This window comes from Ranitomeya variabilis, chromosome 6 (genome assembly GCF_051348905.1).
Source record: "Ranitomeya variabilis isolate aRanVar5 chromosome 6, aRanVar5.hap1, whole genome shotgun sequence".
Lineage (NCBI taxonomy): Eukaryota > Metazoa > Chordata > Amphibia > Anura > Dendrobatidae > Ranitomeya > Ranitomeya variabilis.
The window spans coordinates 421603308-421611687 of NC_135237.1; the positions used below are offsets into that span (position 1 = coordinate 421603308).

At 41.2% G+C, this 8380-nt stretch overlaps 1 pseudogene; it reads left to right on the forward strand.

Annotated features, from left to right (window-relative positions):
- Nucleotides 1-1398: 1398 nt before the first annotated feature.
- LOC143783295 (serine/arginine-rich splicing factor 9 pseudogene) lies at nt 1399-2932 on the forward strand (annotated as a pseudogene).
- The last annotated feature ends 5448 nt before the right edge of the window (nt 2933-8380 follow it).

Below are 8380 nucleotides of genomic sequence, written 5' to 3' on the forward strand. Positions count from 1 at the left end.
CCACGAGTGTGAAAGCACAGCCAACATTCAAAAGTGACCAGAACATCAGCCAAAAAGCATTGGTACTGAGATGTGATCTCTGGTCCGCCATCTACAGAACCACTCCTTTATTAAGTGTGTCTTGATAATTGCCAATAATTGCCAATAGTTTGATTTACTTGGAGTTATATTCTGTTGTTTAAGTGTTCCCTTTATTTTTTGGAACAGTATTATATTTTTTTTCATCTATAACATTTTAAAAATTACAGGAAAGAAAATGGGCCGATGTAAAAGTTTGGCACCCTGCATGGTTAGCACCTAGGAGCACCCCCTTTTGAAAGTATCACAGCTTGTAAATTCCTTTTTTGGCCAGCCAAGGGACTTTCATCCATTCTTCCTTGGAAAATTATTTCAGTTCTGTGAGATTCCTGTTTCGTCTTGCATATACTGCTATTTTGAGGTCTGGTCACAGATTTTCAATGATGTTCAGATCAGAGGACTGTGAGGGCCATTGTAAAACCTTCAGCTTGCACCTTTTGAGGTAATCTATTGTGGATTTTGACTTGTGTTTAGAATCATTATCCATTTCTAGAAGCCACCCTCTTTTTCACTTCAGCTTTCTTACAGCTTCTTGTTACGTTTGCATCAAGAATTTATTGAAACTTCATTGAATCCATTCTTCCATATACCAGTGAAATGTTACTTGTGCCAATAAAGCATTGTCACGCTGTTTTACCCTCACCCTGTGTTGTTTGAGTAGCATTATTCCCATGGAAAAGGAGTACAGGCAATCAGTGGGAAGAGCCTTCTTCCATGCCGACTTTCTAAAGACAGCCAGGACAATGGACCCGAGCACCCACTGTCCCTCATGTCTCCACACTTGGTGGCAGCAGTAGGATACTATTCAGCTTGATGGATCCGGGGGAGCTGCAGGGGACTTGTGTTCGAAGATAACTTTCAAGGCCTCCACAACCAGAGAGGCAGATAGACATTCCCATAAACCATAGGTGAGCCATACACCGCAGGTTTCAGAAGCTACCATGTTCAACCCCACCAGCTTGGCCTTGGGAGGAGGACTGGAGGGGTTATACAGCCACAATAAGAAACAGTGACTATAGGAGGTGTGCCATCTTTGATAGATCGTGTACCGGACCACTGCCGCTCGGTCGGATTTGATACAGGAATTGGTCAGGTGGAATGATGTTGAAAATTCCAGAGGTGCACCCAGAGAAATTAAACTGCTTGTAAAATCCAGGATCCAGTGGTAGTCTGGAATCAAATAACCTGTCTCAAGCAGCCCGAATCCAGGAATTGTTGATCGCACTGGGACCCGGAGCATCAAGTGAGGAGAGGGCTTGTGTTATAGAATCAGTTCTGTTAATTCCAGTACTCATACTGCCAGGATCAGACAATACTTCTATGATAGCCCACCACCAAGGAAATCATCTTCGCTACAGAGACCTTCAAGTGTTTAATGATTCCAACAGAGAGGTTAATGAACATCTGCAAAGCTTTGAGACCCTGAAGATGGTGCACCAGGTGCCCACAGCTGATTGGGCAAAATACCGGTAGACTAGTTTGACTAGCTGGACACAGGATGCTGTCTGGTTGCTTGGGCCTCTGGACTGCCTGGACTATTGGACTGTGTCTCTCTAGGGGGCCTCCTATGTATAGTTTGGCAGTCAACACCAACAGCACTGCAACCGCTGGCTTGATGGTTGAGTTGCCAACTCTGTTGATGCCCTCCGGTATATGATTGTGCTTGAGTAACTAATGGAGAAAATGACCCCAGAAATACCAGAGTGGGTAGCCGACCAGAAGCATGACATCCCAGAGAAAGCAGCCTGATTGGCCAAGGAGTATACAGCAATCAAACCCACTGGAGATCCAATATGCCCACCGATCACAGGATCACAAGGATTCGAGTGGCCACCAGCAATTCAAGCAGGACTATCTCGCTAACCATCAGAAACCTCACCAGGACAAAGGTTTACAAACATGACCAGTGATTTGCCAAACTCACGGCACTGTTATACGCTTGGAATCCTTGGACACACTGCCAAAGATTGTCTACAGAGTCGGAGCCTCAAGCCTGTAGCCCGTCTGCTAGACTAACCGGTCAACATCTGCCAAGGTCTGAGGGATGCTACCCCTGAGATACACCAGAAGTGATATACCTTGTCCACACTATATGACAAATTGACCATCCTAAACCAGCTAACTTTCATTGTCACATGCAGCCACACAAGGTCAGTGATATCTAGGCCGAGATACTTGAGAACACTTGGTGTCCACATCACACTGGTAAGCCCAGATATTGTCGCCCCAAAACACCATTTATCAGGCCACTAAGTGGCTATCTACCGTGCTTGGGGTCAGCGCTCAGGGAATAAGCAAATTTACGTGGGCAATTTACCGGCTGATATGTGACAAAAGGAGCTGGAGGAGTTGTTCCATTGGTACAGGCGGATACGTACCATCGAGCTGAAGTATCACGAGGGAGATAGTGCCACACCTTTTGCTTTCATCAGTTTCTTGGATCTGCATAGGACGCCATGTTTGGACACAATGGATACAATTTTGTTTCTTGTCGGTTACATGTGGAGTTTCCCAGGTCAAGCCGTAGACCAGGGGGAGGATATGGAGAGCCATGCAGGAGGAACGGCCCCCATCCTGGAAAACTGAATACAGAGTCCTTGTCTCCGAGCTTTCCCCATTGGGAAGTTGGCAGAATCTGAAAGATCATATGAGAGAAGCTGGAAATGTCTACTATGCTGATGTGCACAAGGATGAAATGGGAATTGTGGAGTTTATTCATAAGGAAGACATGGACTATGCTTTGAAGAAACTGGATGATACAAAATTTAATACCCATGAAGATGAAACCTCTTACATTTGTGTCTATGCTGAAAGAAATGCCGATGGACTGTCCCTGACAAGTGGAGAAGGATGACCAGAAGCCAAATCACTTCTGGCTAATTAAAATGGGGGAGGAATGTGATGACAAAGCATTTATTCTTAATTATGACAGACGTATAATTTTAGTAGGCCAGGGACATGAGCCTTTGCTCATATGAGTCTGAACATTGACTCTTGTTGTTGATTGAATTGATGTTTCTTAATTATTGAATGACTGCTGTTTACCTTTTGAATCAGTCATTGCAGCTTATTATCCTGTTATTCTTAGGGGACAAGGACCCAGGGTCATTTTACAATCGATGTTTGCTGATATGTTGATTATCCATTGTGCTAGTCCATGCAACTTGTCGACCTGCAAACACTGAAGAATAAACTATATGGATTGATTGAATACTCAAACAATGAGAGATGACCTCATCCCACCTTCCCCCTGACCTGTGTGTAATGGCCTCAAGGACAGATGTGGGTATAAAAAGGGACCTTTACACAGAATACAGATTTTATCCACTGCCCATCACTGAGCCCATAGAGATGTTTGTAGCACCCAGGTTGGGACAATCAGTACACCTGGCCACATATCTCAATGAACTGTCTGCTTCCTAAGCTTGTCGTAACCTCCTCTCTGTAGGTGCCAACCAAAAGCCGGGTGCCACTGGTGGGGGTAGTTGGCCATGGAAGTTCCGAAGTCGCAGCTGCTCTAATCCCGAAGAGCCGGCAGAAGGTTGAGACTCTGTGATTTGCACCATCTTGTGTATTTGCTGGGACTGTTCTCTATGTTAGTGTCTGTTGGTGGTTCAATAAAGTATTGTCACAGTGTTTTACCCATCACCGTGTGTTGTCTAAGTAGTATTTTGACCATGTGAAAGGAGTACTGGCGTTTAGTGGGATGAACCATGGTCCATGCTTTCTTTCTAAAGACTGTCAAGTCAGTGGACAAGAGAACCCACTGACATGTGTGTTTCCTCAGTGGGACCCATTTTGATTTGTGCTAGGCAGCTGCTTAGAAGAACCCATTTCTACTGTTTTTTGGTACAAGGTTAGAGGAGGCTGAGATTTTTGTAAAACTGAGAAATTTGCATCACCTGGCTTTTCCTAATGATGATAGTGAACAAGCCATAACCCTAACAGGCTAATTAAAGTCTGAAAGATTGGTCAAAGTTATCTGAGCAAACAAATCTCCAAACTTATGCTTCGACCCACTTTCCATTTTGTAACTGTTAAAATGTAAAAAATGAAAATGTTTTTCTTCCTAAAATACAAAGGAAGTGTGACATCTTTAGCGTTAGTACTTTTAGGCATCATTTCATGTTCAACTTGCTTAACGGTTCACAGTAACAGTAATTTTGACCAAGGGTGCCCCAACTTTTGCATGCCACTGTATATATAGGGATCCACAGTTTGTGGGGCAACACTTTTATAAGTTTAGAAATGTTCTTTATCAATAATTAAAATCCAAATTCTTGAAAATGCTTTTTCTTCTTGTAGTGGGAAATTTTTTCTATTAAAGGGAACCTGTCAACCCCAAAATCAAAGGTGAGCTAAACCCACCGGCATCAGGGGCTTATCTACAGCATTCTGTAATGCTGTAGATAAGCCCCTGATGTAACCTGAAAGATGAGAAAAAGAGGTTAGATTATACGCACCTGGGCGGGTGATCCGATCCAATGGGCTTCATGGTCCGGTCCGGGGCCTCCCATCTTCTTACGATGACGTCCTCTTCTTGTCTTCACGCTGTGGTTCCGGTGCAGGTGTACTTTGTCTGTGTTGAGGGCAGAGCAAAGTACTGCAGTGCGCAGGCGCCGGGCCTCTCTGACCTTTCCAGGCGCCTCAAGGGCATACAAAGTACGCCTTTGCTGGAGCCGCAGCATGACTACAAGAAGAGGACATCATTGTAAGAAGATGGGAGGTCCCGGACCACGACGCCTATCGGACCGGCCCGCAGCGGGAACGCCCCTGGGTGAGTATAATCTAACCACTTTTTCTCATCTTTCAGGATACATCGGGGGCTTATCTACAGCATTACAGAATGCCGTAGATAAGCCCCTGATGCCGGTGGGTTTGGCTCACCTTCGATTTTGGGGGTGACAGGTTCCCTTTAATTTAATGGTAATCAAAATAGATATTCTAAATTTAAAAAAAGTTTAGTTTTTTAATTAAATGTCCTAAACAAATAAAAAGCATCTAAAAATATCTAAAACAGTGAATCATGTTTTATTGCCTACAATGAACTCAGTGAGTTTTAGTAGCACAAAAAATAGATTTTTCATATTTATTTTTTTCGTTTTGGAAACCAGACATAAATTGGAGTGTTGACATTTTCTTTTAGGACATGTTCGCAAATGATTTATGAAGTAGTGATATTTTAAGTAATCCCCGCTGAAAGTAGATGGTTAGAGGCAGGAATCCATCTTTCTCCTAAAATCATCTTCACATATTGCTGAGTGACTCAATAATAAATTAATCCAATGATGCCCCAGCGAGAACCATATTAGATGCTTTCTGGTTTAATGAGGAAAAAGATCTTAGCGTTTATTATAAAGAACAGTGCCAAGTTGAAGCTGAAATGAATTGTGATTTTAACAATGTAATATATTTGAGAATTTTGACAGGGTTCAGTATAAAAAAAGAGATTACTGTGGTACTGACAAATGTAAAAAGCATAGCAAAATAGTTAATTAAATGCCAGTGTATTTTTCACAATGCATAAGTAATCTGCCCTTTGTATGTGTGACAGATCCTTTACTCTATGAACAATTGTGTTTTATGAAACTTCTTAAATCAACAATTCGAGTCAACAGTGTTTTCATTATACAAATCTTTTTGATTAAACCAGATATCATTTTGAGAATTTATAAAGATCCCTTTTTAACCACATCCTGTCACATCACAGCCTTTTCAGATATTAATGGAGATGCTATTTTCAGTTAGGAAGTGAAAAGGCAGTGATTATTCACCCCAGAATCATGATCCTGGGGTTCCTGCTGCCCAACAGCGTTCAATTCCAGTTGCAAGCAAAGATGTAGCAGAGGAAAATGAGCTTTGCAAGTGTTTCCAGCATTCAGCTAACTCTTTAGATGCTGTGGTCAAAAGCTATTGTATTGCAGTATGTAGTATAAGCAGTGAAACAATCACATCCCCCTAGTGGGACTAAAAAAATAATGTACAAATACAAAAACAAAATTACAAAAATATTTGAAAGTTCTAAACACCACTCGTATCCTACCTCCTTCAATAAGAAAAAAAAAAAATATTGTAAAAAAGATAAATATCTTTGGTATCAATGTGTCTAAAAAAGTCCAATCTATCAAAATATAATATTATTTAAAAAATGTGGTAAATGCTAAAAAGAAAATCAGAATGCCATAATTACTATTTTTTTGGTCACCACACATCCAAACAAAGCAATAAAAAGCAGCCATGATATCATATGTAAAAATAAAAAGTAGCAGTCCAAACAATAGCTGGCAGCTACCGTACATCATCTAAAGTGCCGGCTATCGTTTGGACTGTTGCTTTTACTGGAGTATTTTGCTGTGCACCTAGACAGTTGTAGTTCAGCTCAAGTGGTGTGTGTTTGCTCTGTTCTCTGAGTTCCTGTATTTTAATTTTGTTTTGCCCTATCTTAGATTTGCCTTTGACTATCCTTTTGCCTAGCCCGTTTGTCTTGATCCACTACCTTCCTGGAATTCTGACCTCGGACCTTGATCTGACTATGCCTCTTTCTTTTCTCTTACTTTACAACAAGCTTTTTTGGAATCTGACCCCAGACCTCCTAGCTACCCTGCCTCATGACGAGTCTGTGAGTAGAGACTAGCATCACAAAAAGGAGTTGCATGTGAGCTTACCATGTCTGTGTTTGCCAAGGAATTCTTTTGAATCCACAAGTATCAATCTCATTGTGGACTTCCAACATACCATAGTATATCTTTAAAAAAATAGAGGAAAAATGTGCACATCCACGATTTCTTAAAAGCATAGGTTTTTTTTACTGGTAATCCATAGAATAGTAACAAAAAGTTAAAATCCACACAATACGGTCATAGATTTCACCAATGCATTTCTGGCATCTCAACACCTTTAGTTGAGGTTAAGGGTACAGAGACAAAATAGACACATCACTAAAAACCATTACCATATTGTGCGGATTTTAGTTTTTGTTAATATTTTATGGATTGCCAATGAAGAAACTAGTTATGGATGTTCTGTTTGCCTCCATTATTTTCCATGTCATATGTACCCCAAAATGGTATCAACAAAAATGTTTTGGTGCAAAAAAACAAGCTCTCACACAGCTCCTGCCACAGTAAAGTTAAAAAGTTATGGGTCTCAGAAAACGATGACTCAAACAAAACACACTAAAATTTGTATTTTATTGTAAATTTCAGACTTTTTTCACCACTAATATTATTATTTTTTTAAATGGCCAGGTTTGGTAGTACCATAATCTCACTAACCTGGAGAATTATGTTGCCAGCTCATTTTTTTTACCAAGCAATGACAAAAACAAAAAATTATGGGGAATTGCTGTTTTTTGCAAGTTCATCTCACTTGGATTTGTTCCATCATTTTCCAGAAAGCTGATGTCACACAACGTGTAGGAGAGGCTAAGTTCGATATGAAGAGATAAAGGAAAGGGAACAAAACACTAGGGAAGAGAGGAGTGAAGACCTGTAGGCAGATCTAACATCGCCCTGTCTGCCCTATCGTCCCTATATAGGTTCCGCGCCTATCACCGAGAAGGATACCTAATCCCTGTGTGACCGTGGCAATGAGCCCTGCAATGGAAAGGACATGATAGGCACTAGTTAATCCCCACTACCACTAAAGACAGATGGGATACACAAAAGAGGGGGAACAATTAGCTTGATTAGACTCAGAAAGAAACACGGACATCCTCCAAACACCAGAGAAGAAAATAGTTGACTGCTATAGCTCCTAGCCACAACAGGGAACTGGAAATAGAAATATCATCTGCACCTTTGCAGCAGCAAGCTGGAAGTTATAAAAACCCCGGTCCAGGTGTGTCAACTAGAGCCAAGGGAAGGTTTTCACTGGGTCTCAGAGTCAGAAGTCCTAGAAAGAAGTCAACAAAGAAAACTGCAGAGACCTTCTGCAGTCAGTTGCAGAGAGACAGTCTGCAGCCTCTGACACACCCATGACAGTTGAATGCTAACATAAATTGTGTCATGCAAAACTGCAGCTTATCCCACGCAAAAAAAACAAGCTCTCATATGGCTATATTGACAGAAAAAAAATAGATAAAATAATAAGAAGGTGCAAATTCTAAAATGTCCCTGATCATGCGAGGGTTAAGAGGGATAGCACACCATTGAAAAAAGAAACATTACTATTTTCTTTGACATACATAACTACATCTGTCCATGGAACTCTACAGAAACTCTGTATTTACTGTCAGTGTACAGGTAATACAGTGATCACTGGTGACATTATACACAGGAGCTCTGCGTATAGTATCAGTGTA